The sequence below is a fragment of the Terrapene carolina genome, unplaced genomic scaffold, assembly GCF_002925995.2.
Source record: "Terrapene carolina triunguis isolate 2854851 unplaced genomic scaffold, T_m_triunguis-2.0 Scaffold17, whole genome shotgun sequence".
Classification (NCBI taxonomy): domain Eukaryota; kingdom Metazoa; phylum Chordata; order Testudines; family Emydidae; genus Terrapene; species Terrapene triunguis.
This window is the reverse complement of record NW_020664368.1, coordinates 2,966,062-2,991,112: the sequence shown is the minus strand read 5'-3', so window position 1 is coordinate 2,991,112 and position 25,051 is coordinate 2,966,062. Positions and strand designations below refer to the sequence as shown.

The following is a 25,051-nucleotide window of genomic DNA, read 5'->3' as shown; positions in this document are numbered from 1 at the left end:
GAGGCTGGGGACTGTCATATGCTTGTTGTGTCGGTCACGCTGTCTGGTGTGGCTCATGACTATGAGTGTCAACCTCAGGGGCAGGGGTGCTGGGAACAAGTTGTATAGTGAGGGTGCTGGGAGCCATTGAACCAAATTGTAAACCCTGTATATAATGGAAACCACTTCAAGCCAGGGGTGCGGCAGCACCCTTAGCACCCCTAGTTCCAGCACCTTTGCTCAGGGGAGACTGTCATGTACCAGGGCAGAGACCCCAAACTGGTTGTCTGTTCTATCACTAGATTTTACCAACCCAGTAACAAATGTGAACTCCTGAAGCACTATAATAGTCTTATTGTGGATTCACAGACAGTCCCCTTGGGCACTCCAGTGTGTCTTGCCACCCAGGCAAGCTGGACTTAGTGCTAGCTGGTTGCTATACACCAAAAATCACAAAATATTCAGGTTGCTCCCAGTCCTAAGAGACCATTTACCCCAGGTCAATTTGTACCTTAGATCTCTCACCAAAGACAATACTTGTAACCAGTCCTGTAATAAACTAACTAAAGATTTATTAACTAGGAAAAAGAAATGAGAAAGTTATTACAAGGTTAAAGCAGGCAAGCATACATAAACAAATGAGTTACAGTCTATGGTTTTAAAAGGTGACAGAGTTGTAGCAATATGTCAGCTCTGAATGTCCTTAGGGCTAACGTAGGTTGACCCAGGGGGATCTCTGCTTCTGTTCTGTAGCTCCAGCTCCATGAGAGTCCAAACAGCAGAAGAGAGATGAAAAATTTTCTTGACAGCTATCTTTGTTTCCTTCTTCCAGAACTCAAGTTGATGGCATGAACCCTTTCGCATGTAGCCTCTTCATGGGTGTGAAAGGGAAATCAAAGTCTTTGTATTGAGATGTCCCCCAATGGCCCATTTAGTTTTGATAGGCCTTTTTTGATGGTTAGGAGACAATCCCTCCTGACTGGGTTCTCAGTTTCAGAGTGAATATTTTGTACTGTCATAAAGCAAAAACTTAAATATTATCTTATAGTATTTGATAAAGAAATTATAATTGAGAGTCATCCATGCAGCAATTTACAAGCACTTCATGAAATCTAAACACATTGTTATGAGTCCAATACCCATTTTAACCATACTAACACAGGTGAGGTGGCAAAATTTGCAGATGATACAAAACTACTTGAGATAATTAAGTCCAAGGCAGACTGCGAAGAGCTACAAAAGGATCTCACAAAACTACATGACTGGGCAAGAAAATGGCAGATTAAATTTAATGTTAATTAATTGCAAAGTAATGCACATGGGAAAACATAATCTCAACTATAGATATAAAATGATGGGGTCTAAATTAGCTGTTACTCCTTCTCATAACATAAGAACTAGGGGTCAACAAATGAAATTGATAGTCAGCGGGTTTAAAACAAACAAAAGGAAGTATTTCTTTACACAATGCACAGTCAACCTGTGGAACTCTTTGCCAGAGGATGTTGTGAAGGCCAAGACTATAACAGGGTTCAAAAAAGAACTAGATAAATTCATGGAGGATAGGTCCATCAATGGCTATTAGCCAGGATGGGCAGGGATGGTATCCCTGGCCTCTGTTTGCAGAAGCTGGGAATGGGCGACAGGGGATGGATCACTTGATGATTACCTGTTCATTCCCTCTGGGGCACCTGGCATTGGCCACTGTTGGAAGACAGGATACTGGGCTAAATAGACCTTTGGTCTGACCCAGTATGGCCGTTCTTACATTCTTATGTGAAACAGACTGGTTTCTAGCAATGAATCTGTCAGTGCGTGGCTAAGGCCTAAAACCTTGGCAAGAGCTGGCACCTGGTCAGCCAGTGTCACAGGGTGATTCACTGGCTACAGGTCTGACAAAATATTTCTGGCCTGATAATCCCCACTGCACCTTGGTAAAGTCAATGGGGAGACTGGTTTGGCTAAAAGAGTCACAGCCCTACAAACCTGAACAGAAGCAGGCTAAGAATGACAGATGTTAGGTACACGGCTGGGCAACATCCACTAATAAAAGGAAGATGCTCTCCATTCACTTTTAATCCTTCTTTATTTCCTTCAGATTTTGATGAGGATAATGCAAATTAATGTCTGTAGAAAGTGATGCAAATAAGAGAGATACAAACTGTAATTTAAAAGGACAAACAGCGGTATGCCTAATGTCCATAGTATAAAAAAGGTACATAATCTATTTTGTCTATTGCTTGCTTTAATACAAAGAAATTTAGTTCCTACTGGGAGAATTTATTGCTGCAGGTTCCCTACCAATTTAGGACTGTAGTGTTTACCTTTCCCTGTGAGCAGGCAGAGAAACAATGGTATATTGTGTAAATACAGTGGGGACATGGATTAATTTCAAACCCATCACGTAATCTTATGAGATTTCCCACGAGATCTCCTAACAGGTTGCAGCACTGTGAGCCATTATTTCCATATTTATTGGAAATAACATCTGAGCTAAGGCAATGCACAATATTCCCAATGCAAGCTCTCATGATGAGAATGAAATTAACTCTTATTGCGGTAAGTGCTGAGGGTTTGTTGTTTTTTTGTTTTTTTTTTAATCCTGAAACATTTACCCCAAATAACTACATATTCCCTTAAAGCTGTTGTGATACAGTATATTGTGTAACATTGTAATTTGGGGTTTTTTGTAAAGATGACTTTTGATCTGAAAATCCCCACTGAAATGACTGGGCTTGATTCTGATCTCTCTCATACTATAAAACTGGCGCAACTCCACTAATTTTAATTGAGTTATTCCAGATTTATGCTAGTGTGAGATCAGAACCAGATCCACTTTATGGTACTAATTGTGCAAAGACCTTTCAAGATGCAAATATTGACACAATAAACCTTAATTAAAATGACTGTGTTCTACAGTGCTGTATGCTACAGAATGTACTTTAAAAAGCTTTATTATATATTCAATATTGCATAACTCAGAGGCCCCATTGTACTAGCTACTGTACAAATACAAAGAAATACAGTGTCCCTGTGCAAAAGAGTTTACAAGCCTATTGCTGTATTATTTGGTGGAATGTGGGTCAGGAAATACACTGATACCCTCAGTTTCTTGCAGTTAAATTCATTGCGCCAGATCCTCAGCTGGTGAAATTTGGTGTAGCTCCACTGAAGTTGAAGAACTAGCCCCGACTATTTATTTGTTTAGTTACTTGCAAAGTGTCCCCAGTTCCAAGATACACACGGATACTTCTGTACTTAGATAACATGGGGATACTGGGTGCACCTTGGAAGCACCTAAAACTCTAGGTGTGTTATCATGTTTCATTAAGGCTCTGGGCCACGCTCCTACAAATGTTTCCCCTTCAATACTGATTCCTTTGCGAAAGTAGGCAGTTTCTCCTTCTTTAATCAACCTCCCGCTCTTACCTGATTCATCCACTGATGCCTCAACATGCTGCTTGTAGTACTGCAATTTGTCGTCAAGGAAACAATTGTTAGGTCATAAGCTACAGCTTGTGTCACTGAATGAATTGGGTAAGAGGGTCAGGGCAATTATAAGAACAATCTTCACTTATTCACAAGTATGTTATTAGTTCTGTACTATGGGAAAAAATACAAAAAGTACGCTGCAGTGGAATTTTGGTTTAAAAAGTTGCATTTTTTTTAAATGTTTGCCTGTGGGTGGCAGCGACTGGGGGAAATCCAATAAAATTGGTTTTAGAAGCCATATCAGAAGATCATACACATAGCTACTCTGCAAGATGAGATTGCTATGGCATCAGACCCACAGCTGCCAAAATTTTCATGGGAAGCTGAGGTACTGTCAGCCTTCTCCCTGAGGGCCTGCTGAGATTTGACTTGTCCACTTAATTAACCACTTAACCATACTGTCCAAAAAGGCTGAACATGCAGCTGTCTGCAAATAGCTTAACATTGCCCTGTAGGTTTTTTTTTTTTTTAAACAGAGTATCCATTTTCCTGCCTGAAATAGCCTTAGGCCAGAAATCTCTTCAGCTAGACTGGTGCTCCATCGATCCCTGCTCATGTTACAGCTGTGTCTGTCTTGCAAGTCAAGGGGGATTCTTACCCAGGACTCGACAAAGCTTAAAAAAAAAAAAACTTGGAGGGCTAAAGTTAGCCACTATTTAACATCCCAGTACATTCTTTTTGAAAGTAAAGATATACCCACAATTGTTGATCATTATAATTGTAAAATAATCTGAGTTTTTACAAACCACTATCACTTGGCATATTAAAAACATTTCAATATTTTACAGTTTAAATGAATTTACTAATATAAATATTTTATTTTCATTATTGGCAGAGGCTACTGGCTGCACATAGTTAATATTGACTCCAAACCTAAAAAGAATAATCATATTAACACCCAAGCTCTTTTAATCTACATTTTTGTAAATGTTTTCCTAAGAGTTCATTCTTACATAATATAATAGACCCTCATTTGGAAACTCAGCCCTCAGCTTCAGTACAATAGTCTCTTTTTTGCCCCCAAACCTATTCAACTGTTGTTTAACACAATCAGTTTCTCCCAGGTCTCTTAGGGATTTAAGTTTAGAAAACAGGCTTGCAAAAATACAGTGGCTCTTTTATAGTCTTACTAATTAAATGTAATTAAATTAATGGTAACTGAAATTGAATGTATTAAAAAAATCCAAAAGCATTTTGCTTTACATGTATAAACACTAGAGTAATTATTTCCTTTTCGGGAAAATGCCAGGGTAATAATGGAGATGACAGTGAAGTTCTTCACAATGGGCCGATTTAGACTATCAGGATTCATTAGCATGTGTGTGACTAGTAAATAATTGCATTAATTTTAAGCCGAGTAACATATTTAGAAAACTGGAAAGAACCTTATTTTGTGAATTTAATCAACCTTTGCTCTTCCCCAGGTAGGTCAGAGCATATCTGCAATATTAAGCTGAAACTTATTCTTTACCATAGACCCATGATAAGAGACCAGTGATTTTCAAACTTTAGAACACTTTTGATGGTTTGTAAACAAAGAACACTTCAAAATAAATAAATGAAAACTTTCTGTTAATATAACGGTAATTATGGAGATAAGTAATCTTTCCATCATTGAAGTGGTAACCAGCATTACCTTGTAAGCCCACTTTTCATCCCTCTCTATTTCCAAGAATCAAAACGCTCGATTTCTCAAAACTCTATAGATAGAGAATTTCTCAAGAAAGTGGTTCCATTTTTAAATGTTTTTAATTGTCTAATTTTTCTTTGCCTCCATCTATTGGCCTAATTAAATCACATGACAATAAACAAATCACATCATATTTACATTTTCAAATTTAGCTTCTGCAAGAGGCAGTTTTCAAGGGCAGAAAGAGTAAGCTGTTCAAAAAGTTGACATTAGCTATGGTTCGTCATCATCGAAGTGACTTACTGCCAGTGACCAATTTATGGCACCCTATGGTTAGTAGACTGTCTTCACACAAAACAATGTGTTACTTGTGTCCTATGTTAACCACAGTGACTAGAATAATATGGATCCAATCATAACATAATGAATTCAATATCAACATATATCACTGTGATACATTGGGGCCAGAATATATAAAGAGTACAAGATCAATATCTATATAGAAAGTATGTAGAGTATGAGTATGTATACTTACACTCTATTTTAAGAGACAGCCCCAAAATATCCCCAAATACACAGAGTGCAAAGGTGCAATAGAATTAGTAGACAATCACACTTGTTAAGCAATTACTTTGTATCAGTTCCTTGAATTGTCGTGTAAGAAGCCTTTCATTATCTATATTAAGTGTGTAAATATATTGCATTACATGCACCACCATGCATGCATGACACAGTAACTGTTTACAGAATGAGAGATTGTCACGAGAAACATTTATGATTGGTGAAGTTACATAATAATCCAGTTACCTGGATTTTACTAGGTGATCTAAATTCACTTGCTCCATGATGGTACCGTACATTTACTATATGCACACCTTAATAATCAAGTTGCAGAAGTAGAAGGACTCTACTCATTTTCCTTTACTTTTCTTAGTTCAAAATGAAATCTGTGTTTGGTTTCACTAGAACTATAAATGGTAAGCAATATTAACCAAGACAATTTCTAAGTTCCTATTTAGTGCTCTAATTTGAAGTCTGACAGTTGTGTAATGCAGTACTGACATCTTCAATTTATAGTATAGTAGGTTACTTGATAAAATACGGCGTATTTCACACTGTGACTCGCCCACAATTGTTCCTGTGAATCATAGGGAAGAATTGCTTTCAGACTTGAATTACTAAACCAAGTACTGCTGCTTGTAATCATCCACTCTAAACACACTTTCTAGCATTGCTAACAGAGACAAATATTTGCAAAACCTAACCCAAAAAGTACAGCATAAGATAAATAAAATTGTCAACAGGTAATATTTTTTGCACAACTTTGTTAAATATAGGGTACATCACAGCAGAAATATACTCTCTGATAGAAAATAAAGAACCGTTACCTATTTTAGAAAGCAAAGGGTAAATTACAAATCATGGGAAACCTGCAGAAACTGATGCTTTATCTAAACAAACTTTCAAAACTACTACTGCCCATTGACATTAACTAAAATACAGTATTGCCTCAATCCCCAGGTGCACCAGGAGCCTTGTTCAAAGCCCACTGAAGTGAAAGGGAGTTGTTTGGATCAGGACTCAAGGTAAGAGCTTGGTACATCTGGATGGGAGGGAACAAAGAAGCTGTTTTCAGCTTCTCTATTATTGGGCTGGCTGGGGTCTGTTTCAGCCCCTGTTGTAGACTGCAGCAGCCTCAAGTTTGTTCTAAACTATATCCAGTTGGATATGGCCCCAAGATCTCGTGCACAAACTACGGTTCTATGTTTTGGCCATCCCTCATTCTCCCCACCCCCAGGACCGCCTTACGCCAGAGGCCAAGAAGGGGCTGGAGATGGTGTAAGAATCAGCTACACAGATTTTACACATGCTACCGAGGAAGATCTGCCATTTTTCTGACCAGCATGCACCACTGGAGAATGCAAAATGGCCAGAGCAGGCCTCAGGATTCAGCCTTGTGACTACAGGTTAGACTCCACTCAGAAAACTTAGGACAGATTACAAAAAATTACAAGATAGCAAGTAGTCTCACTCAACTGAGGACATTAATATGCTCTTTGAAAAGCTGCCTAAACTCACACTTCATCTGATTCCCTGAGCCAACCAAATGTCAGTCCTAAGCTTGAATTTCCCGGCTTCTGTCAATTGGTCACAATTTAACACCAGTTTTGGGTTTAATATTTCAGATTTAGCTACAGTAAAAACATGCCTGTTACATTTCCAAGGTTACAAGAGTCAATTTTTCAACTCTTCTGTTGTTTTGCACAGGCTTTCACAGATGAAACACAGATTTCCCCCCTAAAAATGACCAGATTCTTCACTTAATAATTTTTAGCAATTTAACACTGCAAGTGCCCAGTAAGGCTGACAACACCCTTTCCTTTGTAACAAGTGCATCTATGAACAGACGAGGCATTTTCTGATCTATATTTGATTTAAACAAACAAGTGTTCCATGCATTAAACTTCAGTCTCTTGCTAGCTAATTTCAAAAAATAACAGACCAAGTACACCATCTTATGCCATCTAAGTCTTCTATGGCCAATGGGAAGGGAAGGCATCATCACTCTGTACTCCCTTTCCAGCAAGTGGGGATATTTTTATTCCTGCTAGAACTCTGCCAATAGGAACCTTGAGGGAAACTGCTGAATTGGGGCATTCCCTGGCTAAACTGGCTATGCGCCTTTTCAAAAAGTCTGAGCTGTCAATTTAGAACTGCATTGGCTGATCACATCCACCCTCCCCATCAACTAGATTAGTTACAGCCATTCCCTGCCACCATAACCTGTACCCTTGCAAAAGAGTTTGCCATCAGGACACTCCACCAGGACTATGCTGACATAAACTGAGGTCAATTTGACACAATATCTTTTATTTTTTCTTTCATGTTCCTGACAAACTTATGTGCCATAAACACTAAAGTGCATCCCATTCACTTTTAAAGTACTTCAGACAAAGAGTCAAATGGGAATGCACTTTTACACAACCACTGTTAGTTTAAAAAAAAAATCATACAAATACATTTTTCCATTGGAGGTTACGTTTACAAATACTCGGTGCCTGGTAGATTGTCAAAGAATGTGTGCACATATGTAATCATTCCTTCCTGGAATCTTGGGCAAAATGACAGGATTCAGAGAATTTGGCTTCCCCATCAGTACTTGGCATCTCATACACTACAGCCTGAATACTGATGGCTTTATAGGCTTGCTATTTGTGAAGAATCACTTTGTCACTGGGTGGTGCCCAAACAGCTGTGTGCATGCAGTCAGTAGTTCCCAGGAGCAATGGAAAATTAACTAAGCCAAAGAAGTCATACATTGCTTAGTGCTTTACTTCTGGCACATTGTATCTCTGTAAAACTTAAAGCATAATTCTCAGTAACTGAGGATGCTGCACAGCACAGTAAGAAAAGGAGAGCAACTCACCTCACTCTGGGAAAGGACATCAGTGGGTAGAAGGAAGACAGGAAAAGGCCATTTTGCCGACATTCTAAGACTGCAGGTCCACAGATGAACCATGGCTGCCTGTTCCCCTACTCACAACTGGAACTTCTAGGTCAGAGCTACTACTACTGCTCCAGGAGTTCTGCTACAGCCCCAGCACAGACACACAAGGCAAAAAAAACATAGTCCAGACAAAGTAGCATCCCTATTAGTATGTATCTGCTTGTGCATGCCTAAGTATGGGTCACATTAGAGACAACACTAGGATCACTAGGATCACTAGTATAGAATTTAATAAAGGTTTAAGTTCTATTTAGGAATAGGATAAGGTTCAAGTTTGTTCTTATTCCAGTTAGGTTTAGACATAAACTGCAAAGCAGGTGCCCATAAGGCACAAAGTCAAAGGGGACACCCAACAGAGCTGAATGCAAAGGGAAACTTACAAGAATGCCTGCAAGTTTCCTTTTAGAACAGGCTCCATGAAGAGAGAGAGAGAGAGAGTGTGTGCGTGTGTGTGTGTGTGTATATATATATATATGTGTGTGTGTGTATATATATAAAAAAGGAAACTGGGTCTAGTGAATTTCCATCTGTCATCCGCAACCCCTCCCATGTATAACACTACTGCTGCTGACCCCCCGGAGACCCAAAATGAATTAAAAAGGCAAGGAAAACACTAAAGATGTGAAAAGGCAAAATAAACAGGGAAGAAAAACAAATTATAGAACAAAAGCACAACATGAAGATGAAACAGATGAAAAGGAGAGAAATAAGGAAATAAGGAAAAGGAAAGAAGTGACAAGAGGCTGGAAGTATGAGGGAGACACAATCAGAAAAATTTGCATTTCAGGATCCGTTGTACCAGCTGCAATACAGCTAGAATTCTGGCAGCAAAGGACTGAGAGTCTTTTGCTGGCTCTGAAATTATCTCGCTGTATCATCCTGGGCAAGACACTTGGTCTCTTGCTGTCTGAGGTTCCCCCATTCATCAGGGTATATTGATTAAAATCAAATGGATTTAAATCACCAATTTTAATCATGCTTTAAAATCAGCAAACAGAAAACCTTGATTTAAATCACCGATTTTACTCATGATCTGTATTTGTACCTTTTAGTTATTTTCCTAAAGAAAGGTTGATTCTCATTAGTTGGTAAGCATTAAAACACATTGATGTGCAACCAAATATACTTTTTACACTAAATATGGTGCTTCTTTTTGCAAACCAGAAGGGTACACTATATCTATTCTATGGCAAAAAACTACGTTAATGCAGAGTTAAGGTGCTTGGTGGTATATCATACCCTTGCAGAACACTGAGTTGAGCAAAACAAACTTCTGAAAACCAGCAAATGCACAGTTAAAGTTGTCCATGCAACCTTAACTCTGCCCTCTTTCAGCAACACCCCATTAAGACCCATTCACACACATACCTTTCATAGAATCATAGAATATTAGGGTTGGAAGAGACCTCAGGATGTCATCGAGTCCAATCCCCTGCTCAAAGCAGGCCCAACACCAACTAAATCATCCCAGTCAGGGCTTTGTCAAGCCGGGCCGTAAAAACCTCTAAGGATGGAGATTCCATCACCTCCCTAAATAACCCATTCCAGTGCTTCACTTCACCACCCTCCTAGTGAAATAGTGTTTCCTAATATCCAACCTAGACCTCCCCCATTGCAACTTGAGACCATTGCTTCTTGTTCTGTCATCTGCCACCACAGAGAACAGCCTAGCTCCATCCTCTTTGAGGGCTGCTATCAAATACCCCCTCACTCTTCTCTTCTGCAGACTAAATAACCCCAGTTCCTTCAGCCTCTCCTTGTAAGTCATGTGCCCCAGCCCCCTAATCATTTTCATTGCCCTCCACTGGACTCTCTCCAATTTGTCCACATCCCTTCTGTAGTGGGGGGACCAAAACTGGACGCAATACTCCAGGTGTGGCCTCACAAGTGCCGAATAGAGGGGAATAATCACTTCCCTCGATCTGCTGGCAATGCTCCTACTAATACAGCCCAATATGCCATTGGCCTTCTTTGCAACAAGGGCACACTGCTGACTCATATCCAGTTTCTCATACACTGTAATCCCCAGGTCATTTTCTGTAGAACTGCTGCTTAGCCAGTCAGTCCTCAGGCTATAGCAGTGCATGGGATTCTTCCTTCCTAAGTGCAGGACTTTCCTTTGTCAACGCCACAGTTGCTGAGATGTACAGGCTCTCTAACTCCTTTTACACCACCACCACCCCATTCACTCTCACCCAGAAGATTTCGTCTAACACTGAAAGGACAAAAAGGAAAAAAAAAAAGAATCAGTTGCCCACATCATCTTCCCTCTGTTCTCCTGCAGCTGGCAGTAACCAATGGAAATTATTTATATACAATCCAGGTGCAGTCAGTGTATTAGGTGTTCTTACACTAAATAGTGGAGGCAGAAGTTGGGCCTGCAACACACATGGATTACTTGGAGGTGTGTGACAGAGCCGTGATTATATGAGGAGATGTATGTTTGCAGACTCCGACATGTGTGAGTAAAGGGAAGAGCCGCGTGTGTACCTCCAGAATGCAATAGAATCCAGGGATTGCGTGTAATTCCCTGGGGAAGTGTGGTAACCACAGCCTCTCCAGGGTCTAAGAACAGGGGTGGGAGGAGTGGCTTAGGCAAATTCACTTAGATTGTAACACCTCAAAAGAGGTAACACCTCCTTGGCAAGTTTCAAACTATCCTGGTTCAAACTGGATTCGCCAGAGACCAGCAGACAATGAAAGGACTTTTGGATAAATAGCCAGAGTTTAAACTGACTCGGGGCCTTTGTTCTGATCCAGCAAATGGAAAGGACTTTCTGTCCAAAGGGCAGGCGCCAGTCCTTAAGGAAGGACTGACACCTACCCAAGCCCTTGTGGAGAGAGGTGGTGGATGATCTCTGGTAAACTTAACATGCATGTAGGTTTTTTTATTGTTTTAACATGTTTTCTCTGTAATGCTTGTCCCTTAAAAATAAATGTGCTTGCTTAGAAAAAGCTGCGTGGTAACCTTAAACCATGGGCAGTGACACTGTTTGTAGCATCTGAGAAGAAGGGAAAGCAGGCCTGCTTAGGCAGTCTGACTTGCTGGGGAATTCACAGTGCAGGCAGGGAACTGTGCAGCCTGGAAATACCCTGGTCAGGAGGGAGGGGCTCATTTCTCTGCCCAAGAGTGGGTGCCCTTGCTGGGCCAGGGAGGGGGAAGGAAGGTGCAGTGGCCCTGAACTGTGACACCATGAACCCTCAAATTTCCCCAAAAATGTTCTTCTAGAACTTATTAATAGCTTTCATATTGTCACTGAGGCAATTATGTAGACGCTCAGACAAGTCAGAGAAAGCCATCACTGCTCTTGGACACAAATCTGTGATGCAGTCCAAATATGCTCTCAGACATAATTTGATGTGTATACCAGGAATAAGTCCCAGATCATTTCTGCCCGAGTGAATCACGCAATGTCCAGTAGATCACAACTTCTTACAGCACCACGTAAATGTTGCAGAGTGGGTAAAATATGATGCTAACGCAGGCCACTGCTCTCCTCCAAAATCAGCCTGCAGTTAGCAGTCCCCATGTCATGCTATACCCCTTGCTCTCTCGCAAACTTTTGCAACCTCATGATCCAGGAATCACCCAGAATCCACACATTGGAAATATGGTAGCACACATATTTCTTCTCTTTCGGTGGTCAAGGTACCTGCACTGTCAGTTCCAAACCTCCATGTTATGTGTCTTTGAAAACACCACATTAACCTACCCTGAGTTCAACAAGTAGCCACTCCCTCCCTTCCCAGTTCCTCGGGGGCTTACAATACAGATATTTCCTCAAACAACCAGTCCAAAGCTTGCCTACCACCCATCTTCATTGCCCAACCCCTCTGCAGCCACAACCCCACTCCCTGTCCTTGTCCTGCCACCCTCCACCCCCATATACACACCAATTGCTGTCTTTGGCTCCTCCCCATCTGATGAAACAAAAATATTCTGCTCTGTTCACAGCAAACCTCCCCATAAAATGAAAACACATTATAACAGAGACAACTTGCAGCAAGCAATATGAATTATTAAATCTTTATTGCACAGGTGTACAGATTAGAAATGTCAGTGGTGAGATGTTCACCAGAGGCAGTAGCATTGGCACATTCCCTCAAACTAACCAGGTAAGTACAAAGTGGCTGCATAGAAATCCTCTCAAGGTTTTTTTCTTTATTGATGCAAGCACAATACAATCCTTCTGGACTACACATCTATGCAAGCAAAGAAGCAAACATGTTCTTACAAACTATGCTCAGATTGGGGCCCCCAAAGATTTAGTGGGTGTTATACACTACCTTGGGTAAAACTTCACAGATTGAGACGGTTTTGACCTGCATCACATCAACAGTTTTATCTCTAGCTCTGCAAAAAAAAAACTTTTTGAAAAACAGCTATTTTTTTTAGGGTTTATATCTCCACAACCCCTATTTCGAATAATCCCAAATTTCAATCACTATCCCTATACTGCACCCTCCTGATGAGCATCAAATTTCAAAGGACTCTGACAGTGCATGTCAATACTATAGGACTTAGAAAGGTCTAGGTTTAAATAAAAGTTGTTATGGAACCTTAACGATAGTGGCACTACTGCACTACTATAATACATGTTTATTTAAGCAATTAGATATCTGAACTTGCATTTATTCAGATTCTTATTTTTTACATTTTTATTATGTTAGAAAATGGTGAATGTTGCATATCTTATTTACTAGATGATTAATTTTTACTTGCAATTTGTGTCAAGCTCTCTTTTCAAATCAATTAAAAATGCACAAAAATAGCATTTTAATTATTTTTTTTAATTAAATAAAGTACCTTCAGTGTGCTGGATACATAAGAAAAAAAGGTTTATCAAAACATGTTATGCATTTAAAAGTAACTTAGTTATTAAACAGTTTATCTATCTATCTAAACCATTATTCTTCTGTGCTTAGCGAATTGAACTGATTGTTTTTCTGGTCACCTTATGCTTCAAGATTTTAGAATTAGTAGATCTCATCTTCTCACACCTAAATTTTATCCACAGATTGGAAGAGGAAAAACAAGCTTTCCTGCTTTTGTCTAAGTCCCTATTGGTTTCTTCACTTTGAATGAACTAATCACTGAACAAAACCAGTTGAATACACTGTAATGCACAAAATATTCTCTCTGTACCCGCAGAAGAGGTTACTGCTGTCAAAAGCCAGTTTAGCACTTCAGCAAACTCTGATTTCGAGTGACTTCCACCAGTTCAGTGGTGTTTCTTTAGAATTTGGCACCAAATATGTACTGCTTAATATTATTTTTCCATTTAATTTAAATGATTTTAATAGATTATAGTAAGTTTAGGATTTAACATAAGTTGTAAATTTCAAATTTAATTGTAAATATTTTTATAAACAAACATATTCAATTTAAATAAAAAATCAAATTTAAATTTTAAAAAAATCTTCTTTTTAATTAAAAAAAATCATATTTTTTCCTCCAGAAAATGGAGATAATGGTACTTCTCCAGCTTTTCAAAACACACTAAGATCTACAGATGAAACTATTCATTTCATTAAACATTTTGGGATGGGCTTGGTCACTGCCGAAACCAATCACTGTACAGCATGCACTGTCCATGTGCAACTTACTCTTTACCTCACCTTACATTCCAGGCTTATTTTACCAATTGTTATCTTGTCCATTGTAAATCATTCCCTGGATGTTCCCCCTTATTTTAGCTAGTACAGACATTCTGTTTCCAGCCTGCTAATCCATTTACCTCTCTAATCCTGCCCCCCAAGAAATAAGGACTCACCTATGTCCAGTTACTCACGTGAAGACAGGCCTATTAAGGAACAACCAGGTTACTGCCAAATCCCATCTTTGCCTGGGGGACCACTACATCCTGGACCTGACCCTAGTTTTTATTTCATAAGAACAATTCATCCTTTCCCCCTCTAAATCTTTTAAGCTCCTCATACAGGATCAAATAAAGTTTGTTTGTCAAATCCATATCTTTGAAAAACCCTGCTTCTCTTCAGATATAAAATGGAAAGATTATCTAGTTCTGTAAATCCTTTTGGATGAATAAACTCTTCTAAATCTTCTCATTTCACATTCTTCATCTCCAGTAGCACAACATTTTCAAGTGTCACAAGGCATGACCCAACTTTTGAGACCTAATTGAGTAACTCCAAATCATCTAATAATTGCTTAGTTATATGAACGTACACATTTTTGAAACTGCCTGTGCATTCCACACAGGCATTCTGGGAGAAATCCTGGCCCCACTGAAGTCCATGGGAGTTTTGTCATTAACTTCAGCAGGGCCAGGATTTCACCCGCTACAGCCCTGATTCTACAAACATTTACTCATATGTTTAATGTTACTACCTTGAATAATTCCAGTTGGAATCAACGAGACTACTTGCAGAAGCAAAGTTAAGTCAGTGTTTAGAGGATCTGGGCCCAAATGCAGGGCTATATCTTAACTCTACCGCCTAGGTGTTCATGTACACCCACAATTGTGCCCACTTTGAAATTAAACCTGTATATTTAGTTCTATGCAGTTCTCTCTAAACAATCGTGTGCATGATGCATTTCTTTATTTTCCCATACAAATACTACATACATTATCAAAAATGTAGCATACACATTTCTACCACATTACTCCATTAATGACAACTGAGATTTTTCAGTGGATTTAAGAAGTGCAATATTACAACAAATAGTCATAAAAACTTAGATCAATAACCAAAAAATGTAAGACCAACTCTGGAGTTATCCTATACAGTACCTGTTTGTAGTATATCTTCACCAAGTTTGTAGAAGTATGTATCCAAAGATTGCTTCAAGTTCAGTGACCAAGATCTGCAAAGGAAAACCATAGACATTAAAAATATGCCATTGAAAGTAAATAGTTTGGGCATAAAAGCAGAGCAAAATCATTCTGCTAAACTTCCATTTGGAAATAAGTTTAAAATATTGTCCTTTACAGCTACGTGTAGAGCAATGCATGTTGTGTGAGATAAGAATGATGACTAGTGGGATAATCTATTAAATATTAAATATAAGACATATACAGTATCATAAAGCTTTTAAGAAAGCTTGCTTATGGGAATTCAAAAATAGTACAGGATAGTTCCTGCAAACATCAAGTTTCAGAATAGTAATTTTACTACAATTATCAGTAATGATAGAATAAAACCAACACATTCAATATGTACAATGACTAGTGGTATGGCAGAAAATAAAAATCTATTTAAAAACCTACAAACCGACATACATTTGAGCCACATTCTGCCTTTGATTTGCAGCAGAGCAACAGCATGAATTAGAGAACCATGCATCAACAAAGGGTATCATTTTTGTTTGCCATTTTATCCTTAAGAAAGGTTAAAAATGACAATTCTACTACGGATTCCATAATCTGGCTCCATATATTTCTGTCCCTAAAGCAGACACATGTTCAGGCCTGTGCATGTGCATAGCACTTACCCACAATTAGTATCTAGAGTCTCTATAAATTCTCCTGGTGATTCTGACACAGTGATACAGATATCAGCACTGTAGAGTGCATAATCCATTTGACAAAACAAATTAGTTTTACTATACAGTTGCTAAAGAAAGAACAAAAAGAAAAGACTGAACAGTTAAAACTGTAAGATGTAGCAGAAGGAGGAAACAAACAAAAAAAGACTTAACTGACATGGAAAGCGATAGAAAAAGAAAGAAAGCAGAAAAGACAACAGTTCAAGTGCCAGACTGACGTGGGAAGGGTCATTATTCTGTACCAACACTTATCTGGTGGCTCCATCAGTTTGTCTACCACACTATCTTGAGGATTTCTAAGGGTATGTCTACACTGCAGAGTGTATGTGTGTCCTGGCTCATATGTATATGCCAGGGATCGGCAACCTTTGGCAAGCAGCCCATCAGGGAAATCCACTGGCGGGCCAGGATGGTTTGGTTACCTGCAGCGTTTGCAGGTTTGGCAGCTCGCAACTCCCATTGGCCGCGGTTTGCCGTTCCAGGCCAATGGGGGCTGCGAGAAGCAGCACGGGCCCAGGGATGTGCTGGCCACCGCTTCCCGCAGCCCCCATTGGCCTGGAACGGCGAACCGCGGCCAATGGGAGCTACGATCGGCCGAACCTGCGGACGCGGCAGATAAACAAACCGTCCTGGCCCGCCAGCGGATTTCCCTGATGGGCCGTGTGCCAAAGGTTGCTGATCCCTGGTATATGCACATGCTTGCCAAGCCCACCACCAAATGTCCACACTAGAGAGCTGCACATGCCCCATACCCATCTAGTTGCATCAACATTGACATTGCAGTTACATATGTTTTAGGGGTGTATCCCAGGGTTCTTAATGCCTTACTAAATTAAGCCACCCTAGGAATTGGTTGGTGTATTGTGGAAGAACTTGTCTGTCCTTCCTGGGCCTCTGTGCGGATGTGTTCTTAGCTAGCCAGCCCAATTAGCAAAATGCAGTATGTCTGTAGCTATCAGTCCCAGGATATTAGAAAGACAGGTGGGTGAGGTAATAACTTTTATTGGACCAACTTCTGTTGTTGAGAGAGACAAGCTTTTGAGCTACACAGAGCTCTTCCTCAGGTCTGGGAAAGGTACTCCGAGTGTCACAGCTAAACATAAGTTTGAATAGATAGTTTATCATAAGTAAGGCTACGTTTTAGTCACAGGTATTTTTAGTAAAAGTCATGGACTGGTCACGGGCAGTAAACAAAAATTCATAGCCCGTTACCTGCCCTTGACTTTTACTAAAAATACCTGTAACTAAAACTTGGGTAGGGGCTGTGGGAGCTCTGAGGGGGAGGGGGGCGGTCCGACAGCACCAGAGGTGCTGGGGGAGGTGGCCCAGGACCCCACTGGTGCTGGGAGGGGAGGGTTGGCGGGGCTGGCAGGGGATTCCCTACCCGGCGCCGCAACCCTGCGGCTCCTAGGCAGCGGAGGGGCACAAGCGGTGGTTGCCGCAGCTCCCATTGGCCAGGAACCACAGCCAATGGCAGCTGCAGGGGTGGGGCCTGCGGGCCCAGGCACCGAGTGGCGCGGAGCCTCCCCGCCCCCCGGCCCCTCCACCACCTAGGAGCTGCAGGGCCATGTCAGTGGAAGCCCTCCCACCCTGAGGTAAGCACCCACCCGCAGCCCCCTGCCCCTAGCCCTGAGCCCTGGCTCGGGCAGCTCCTGAGCCAGAACCAGGTGCTGCAAAAGTCAGAGAGGTCACAGAAAGTCACGGAATCTGTGACTTCTGTGACAAACTCGCAGCCTTAATCATAAGTACTTAACACATATTCTAAGGGACCATTCAAGGTGAAGTGGCCCGTTAACATCCCTGTAGTCACAAAAAGGGGGGTTAGTGGATTATGGATTGTCATAATAAGGCATAGATCCAGTGTCTTTATGAAGATCATGATTTTTAGTGTCTAGCAAAGTTACGAATTTAAGCTCCTAGGCTCATCTTTAGAAAGTGTTGTGCAGTTTCATTTGAGGATGAGGCCTGATAGGTCAGATACAGAGGGATCACTTTGTGAAACGTGTTCACCCACAGGTGATAGGGTGTTTTTGTCTTTTATCGTTTTCCTGTGTGAGATTGTTCAAGATCATAGTGATTGTCTGGTTTCACCCACATAGCTGTTATCGGGGCATTCTGTGTTGTGATAGGCATGTGTAGGACCCCTGGATCTTGAAAGGCGTGTGGTAGGGGGTGTAGCATTTAGCAGAGGCACTTCCAGCTCTGTCTGTTCCAGCTGGTGCCAAGCCATGGATCCAGAACTATTGGATAAGCTGTTTCTTCTTGTGGCTGAACTGTTATTCCAACAGGGTACAGACAGAGGGTCTAGAAGACGGTGAGTGACATTTCAGCAGCATTTCCTTCTGAATGGAAGGTGGTGACAAGACTCAGAGGAGAACTCATTCACGGCAGACGGCAGATATCTGTTGCATGCTGCAACTTTGGTTTCCTATGCAGACTAGTGCTTTTGACGCAGGACAACTAGCACAGCACAGTGGGATCACATTGTCAGGCAAACCTGGAATTACTAGCAGTAGCTACTGAATTTTCGCATGATAAAGACCGCCTTCTGGATCAGTCCAGAAGCAAGTTGTTATTGCCACCTGGAAGCTGGCTACCCCTAACTACTACAGGTGGATGGATAATCAGTTTACTATTGGCAAGTCAACTGTCGATGTGGTGGTGGTAGTTTGTGAGACCATTAATACTGTGGTTTTCTCACAAGTGGTAGATATTGCTAATATGCCTGAAATAATAACTGGCTTTCAGAGAATGGGGCCTCCAAACTGCACTGGGGCCACTGACGACACTCAAGTGCCCATAGTTTGCCTACCACAAGGAGCACATGAATACATCAACTGCAAAGAGTACTACCCTATTGTTCTGCAGGCCTTGGTCAATCACAAAGGCAGGTTCATGAACACCAATGTGGGATGTACAGGAAACGTGCATGACACCAGAGTGCTGAGGAGATTTGATGTTTCTCTATTTGCACAAGCAGGGACCTTATTCCCTCAAATAACATGATCATCAATGGGGTATTTTTGCCCAATTATTTTAGAAGATCTCATTTACCCCCTACTGCCATGGCTTATGAAACCATACCCTCACCACAGAGCACCTGGCAGAAGAAGGATTAATTACACACTTAGCAGTTGCAGATGGTGATGGAGTGTGCATCTGGCAAGTTGAAAGCAAGCTGTTGCTGCCTACAAACCTGTCTGGATACCAGTGCAGCCAGTTGCATCTATGCTGTGGCCGGCACAACATCCGTGAGGATAAGGGCTAGAATTTTCCCATGGAGTGAACTCAAGACACTGCTGGTTTGCAGGCTCCATACAAGCAACCAAAAGATGTGCCTGTCATTACTGGGGCTGGGTCCAGGGAAGCAATGGAAATAAGGGATGTCTTGTGCACCTATATCTTTGCATCAGTCTTAAAAAAAACAAAAACAAAAAAAATCAAACCTGCCCTGCTTAGAAGCATGTTATGCAGTACTGAAAGCTCCATGCTCACGGCAGCGGTAAATATGTGGTTGAATACCTTGTGGTAAGGGTACGCAGACAGATTGTTGCTGGACTTGCCATCCTTAGCCTTGTGGTAAATAATCTTTACGTGTCTGTTGGGCTCCCCGCACTGAACACAGCAAATAGCTTCCAGTGCATAGGAGATGCGTGGGAAGTGAGTCGATAGAAGGGACAGAACACACAGGCCCCAAGAGTTGTGGGATGGCACTGGAGAACTATCTAAACACGAGCTCAATAACATGTGCATTAGCGGCATCTTTACTGCGAGATGGGAAGGTAGGAGAACACCTTACAGCAAAACTCACGCTTTAACCCATACTCCCAGCTGTGTGCATGAACATGTGTTCAAAGGGCACATATGATCATATTTGATGTTCTGTGTGGGAGGAGGGGAAGGATGGGGATCAGGGGTTGGGCTAAAACATGCATAAACACACGCAGGCAAGAACAACAATAACAAATAACGCCCCCACCCCACCCCCACTACTCTGCTCTATGTATTCAAGAAATCTCTATAAATATGACGATTTCCAGGATTATTCATGCTATATACTTGTTTGCCGTTCTTACTGTTTATGTCAAATGCAGACAAGACAGACTTGAAAGTTTAGAATCCACAATAAAGGAGTATGAACAATAGAACTACACCTCTGCATCCTCTATTTGATCTCAAAAATTGTCAGTTCTTCAGAGATGAGAAATATAGAAATCACGAAGAGAAATCCCATTCAAGGTATTGTGAAAAATCAGCAAAATATCACCTGCAAAATGGTATAAGCGACTTAGTACATGTACCATGACGAGCAACTGAAGACTTCCTGGGTGACCAAAAGGGTAACCTTTACTTTACCATCAGTCTGTAGTCTTCCCTTCTCTTACCCTTCTTGGTGTCCATATCTTTCCTCTTTATTCCCAGTCTCTTACCATAGTGTTTACTCCACATTATTAAGTGCATACATGGGTTGAACTGGGATGACTCTGTGAGCCAGTACTTTTCCTAGAGGTTGCTATATTGGCTTCTAGAGGCCAAGATTTATTTTTAAAAATAATTCTCTGGACCTTACAGTTGTGAAAATTGCCTTCAAAATATGAACTGGGAGTAAAACACCACAATAAAGTTCAAATGAATCTGCAGACAGCCTGAAACAATAGCTCTGAGGGAGGTGAACTGTTCCCAGTCATCTCAAATGGGTATTAACTTTGAAGCTCCATTATGACAATTTAAATGGCAACATTATGAACTATTTCACAGCTGAAATAGTTGCACTACTGAAAGCGTGCAATAAACAAAAGGGACAATCATCTTATGCACAGCACACTATGAGAGGCATCTTATTTAGGTATCACAAGTAGGTGGAACTTGTTTTGCAGGCACAATTTGGGAAAATGTCACATTTTTCCACCCAGATAATCAGCCAGCCTGCAGAGGGCTGCTCCTTCCTAGTACTCTACTGCAAAAGTGACAGAAAACAACATGAACATTTCATTGTTTAGATGTAGAGAACAGCACAAGGAAATAACCTCTTCTCTCTCACCACCAGTTCAATTCTGGATCCTGGTACTGAGTAGCATTTATTTTTGAAGTGGTTATTCAGCAGGCTATCCTGAAAGCACATACATATATAAAACAAGCTGGAAAAAGTATTTATTTGTAGTGCTCTTCTTTCTTTACTGTCACTGACTGCCATTTTCACAAACAAATCATGCCTTCCACTATTGTCCTTTATTCTGCGAACACCAAAAGCCCTCCCACAGTTACTAACATTTGCTTCATTTATCAATATTGACAAACTAAAGGACAAAGGCATGATTTAACAGATTGCTCTGTGTAAAGACACAATACAGTGCACACACACACACAAAATCATCAAATGCCCCTGTCAGTAAGTCTTACAAAGTACAGCTTAATGAATGTATGCAAATTGCTGTAATATACAAAATGTCTGGTACCACTTCAACAAGTAATGCGCTTATGAAGAAATCTATAGAGAATGGTAAGATACATCAATCTAATTTGTCTTTGAAATAAAGGGATTTGGTTTCCTCAAGATAATTTCAATTTTTTTTTTTTAATGCCCGGTGGAGTGACAGTAAAACATTACATACAAAGAACCACCACTTTAGACCCTGGAAGACAGGATTGTTAAATTGAAAAAAATTCAGCAACAGATAAACTGGAAGTGCATTGTTACATGCTGGTATACTTCAATCTTTTCCTCGTTGAGTTGACATCTTGGCATTTTTAAAAATCACTACTTCCAAGCCTGCTGAATTTAAAAACACATCCTATTTTTCACAGGTGCCCTAAGTAAGCTTTACCACTACTGAAGTCAGAATTTAAAGTAAGGCTCAGTTTTGTGTTGTATGGGGGTTCTTAACATTTACAATGACAGGTGCATCAAAAATTATCAGAAGCCCAATTTGCAACTGCCTTTCTTTTTAAACAGTAGGTATTAGAGTTGGTCAATTTCCCCCCACTCAAAAAAAAATAAACAGTTTTTTCAGTGAAAAATGGCTTTTCAGTCAACATTTTCCAGATTTTCATAATTAACAAACAAAACCTGAAAAAAAATGGTACAATTTCTTAATTTTTGAAATCTGAACATTTTTACTAAAAATTCTTTTTAGAAACCATGATGTTTTGGTTTTTGGTGTCAGTCTTTTGTACAAAAAACAAACACAAACAAAATTGTGGCAATGCAGCGGGGGGAAATATATTTTTTTTTAATTTCCAGTGTCAAATAATTGCTATTTTTCAACCAGTCCTGCCACCTATGCGACAGAATGTTTATACCATATTCCTTACACTAGTATCTGAATGTCAGCAACAGTGATATATTTGAGACATATGTCCAGAGACCCTAGCATGTCTCCATGAGCTATGGTAGCCACCATGAGCACTGTATGTTGGAACCTGTAGTCTCTTCAGGCCACATCTCTATAATGAAGAGAAGGAGAGCCTTGGCCACAAGGTAGAACTGTGTGGACTGCAGTTGGCCAATAGGCTACACTTGGAATTAAAGGCTAGGCTAGGCGGTTTCCACTCACAGCTTTAGAATGAGAGTTCTCGGAAGAAAGTGTATCATATTTTTGGGAAAGCAGATTGTGACACAGTTACTCCAGCAGCAACTGAAAGCTACAGATTTCCTGGATCCTGATCATTCTGGTTTTAGATCTGTGTATGAGATAGAAACAGCACTTTCTGTTGATGATCTCGCAGTGATGGAGAAGCCCCAAAGATGTCTGTGCCAATTCTTTTAGATGCCACATATCAGGACTGGAAAAATCCATTCACCTTGACAGAGGTTATCAAACTCTGCAGGATCAAGGCTTTCATATGAAAGAGAAAAAAGTTTCTAGTGCTAGGATTGGGAAGAAAAATACCCACTAATAAACAATTGTAAGGTTATTAATATGTGCGTCAAGAGCAGTCCATTATTTGAGTATAGCATGGATGCTTGTTGGTAATCTTTAAAATGTAAACAAACAGATTTTGTCTGATAAGTATCCTCATCTAACAAATATCAGGTCATCCTTTACCCGTTTCATACTACTGTAGAAGTATTTACCATAGCTAACAAACAGACACAGGTTTTACTCATCTCATTAGGCAAAATGACAAAATTGGACAGTGTTCCATATAAAACTTTTGCATCTCTGAATCAGAGGATCTGGATCAACAGCAGAAATGAACTAAATTCTTTGTAACAGAAAGCTCAGGTTGAAATACATCATCAAAAAATCACTACAAACACCTCATTTTCCCAATAATAAGCTTTAATTTGTATAACTCTTGCACTTCTGTTACACTGAAGATTCAATAGTATGACAAACATGGTAGAAAATGGCTCTTATGTCTCTACAAGTGAACACATACTAGAATGCCTTTTTGGTAACATTATTCTAAACTTCTATTTTATTATTTACACCACTGAATTCTCAGCTGACAATCAAATGTTAACTGTGTAAATAATCTCCATTTAAGATGCACCAGTATTTAACAAGGATGCCCGTTATAATACTTAGGCCTAATTTTGCCTTTAAATATGCATGCTGGTGGCTCCCCTTGGCTTCAGAGAGTCCCATGCACATATAGTCAGAGACTGAAATATGAAAAATAAATGAATATGCCAAGTATTGCTGTACTACACATCATCACACACCTAATTTTTCAGACTTCCCCTACCATTGCCATGATTATCATTCATATTTTCAGTCTCTTTTTAACATAAACCTGAAAGTACAGCAAAATTTCCTTTCTTTTACTCTACCCTTCGCCTACATCAAGAGGAACAGGTTTGTGCTTGACGTAGTTAATAAAGGCAAATTAAGGAAGCTCAGTCTCTCCCACCTCCTCTCTTATCCCCTGAACCCAGATGAAATTATACTAATTACCATAAATTAAATGAAACATTCTAACTTTTCCCTGGAAGAGGGAGGAAAAGATAACCTCTAGGAATCCGTCTTCTTAAAGCTCTCCTAAGATGCAATGTCTAATAGACTTTAGAAAAGTCTGTATAGATGACTTCAGCTTCAAAATATCAAAATAGCTTCAATAAAATATATTAGCATGTGCATCACTGGCAAAATAACCTTCATATATTGTGCAATGGAGTGTGCTGCAGGTAATGAAATAAGACTTTTTTAACTTGTTAATTCATTATCTTCACCCAGGGACACCAATTTGTAAAGTCTGGGTGAACCTCCTCAAGTAGATGAACAAGGATCAGAGCCAATCACCAACTAGACAGTTTTGAGCCCCCTGTTTATTAACCAATGCCTGCTCTTCTCAGCAGCACTAGCTGAATACGTCCAAAGAAACTATATACTCTGAGCATCATCTGAGGCAATAGCAACAAATGGCTCTGGGAATGTCCTGAACTAAAGTGAAGTTGACTATAAAGTGAAAACCTACTTGACTATCCTTAACACAAGTTGTTACAAACTGATATTTCCTGATGAAGAAAGAAATTAATGGGTTTAAAAAAAACCCTATACCCAAGGAACACCAGTTTCTAATGGTTGGGAACTGTCTAGAAGTCCCTCAAAAATCCACTCACAGAAAGAGGACTAAGAAAAACTAAGGGGTCACTGCCCTATGGTCTGTGTCAAACACAGAACCTGAAAATGCAAAGCCTCCCAACCTGAAATGTTTTGTGAAAGCACAGAGTTGTTCAGCCTTCTGACGTAGAAATATCTCAAGTGAAACTTTTCCCCTGCATGTGCCCAGGAAGAAGTAGTGGTCACACAGGCAGAATGGGCCCATTATCCAGCAAGGCTAAGAAGCCCTCCATTGCACAGTGGATAATAGAACGATAATACAACGTTTAAGCTGCCTTGCTACAAAAGTGTAAAGGGCCTCAGATACACTGAAAAAGCAGTGTCATTTTTGCAATCTAGAGGTTGGAGCAGAAACTGAGGAGGGA

General features: G+C 40.3%; 1 protein-coding gene across 3 annotated transcripts in view; it reads right to left on the bottom strand.

The window, feature by feature from the left end:
* The window catches only part of LOC112103180 (ecto-NOX disulfide-thiol exchanger 1), a 490,675-nt gene that overhangs the window by 381,372 nt on the left and 84,252 nt on the right, over positions 1–25,051 (bottom strand). For all 3 annotated transcript variants that reach the window (XM_026650334.1, XM_026650367.2, XM_026650284.2), the window contains exon 2: positions 15,365–15,438. The gene's annotated coding sequence lies outside the window, so the exon portion shown is untranslated. The remainder of the gene's footprint in view (positions 1–15,364; positions 15,439–25,051) is intronic.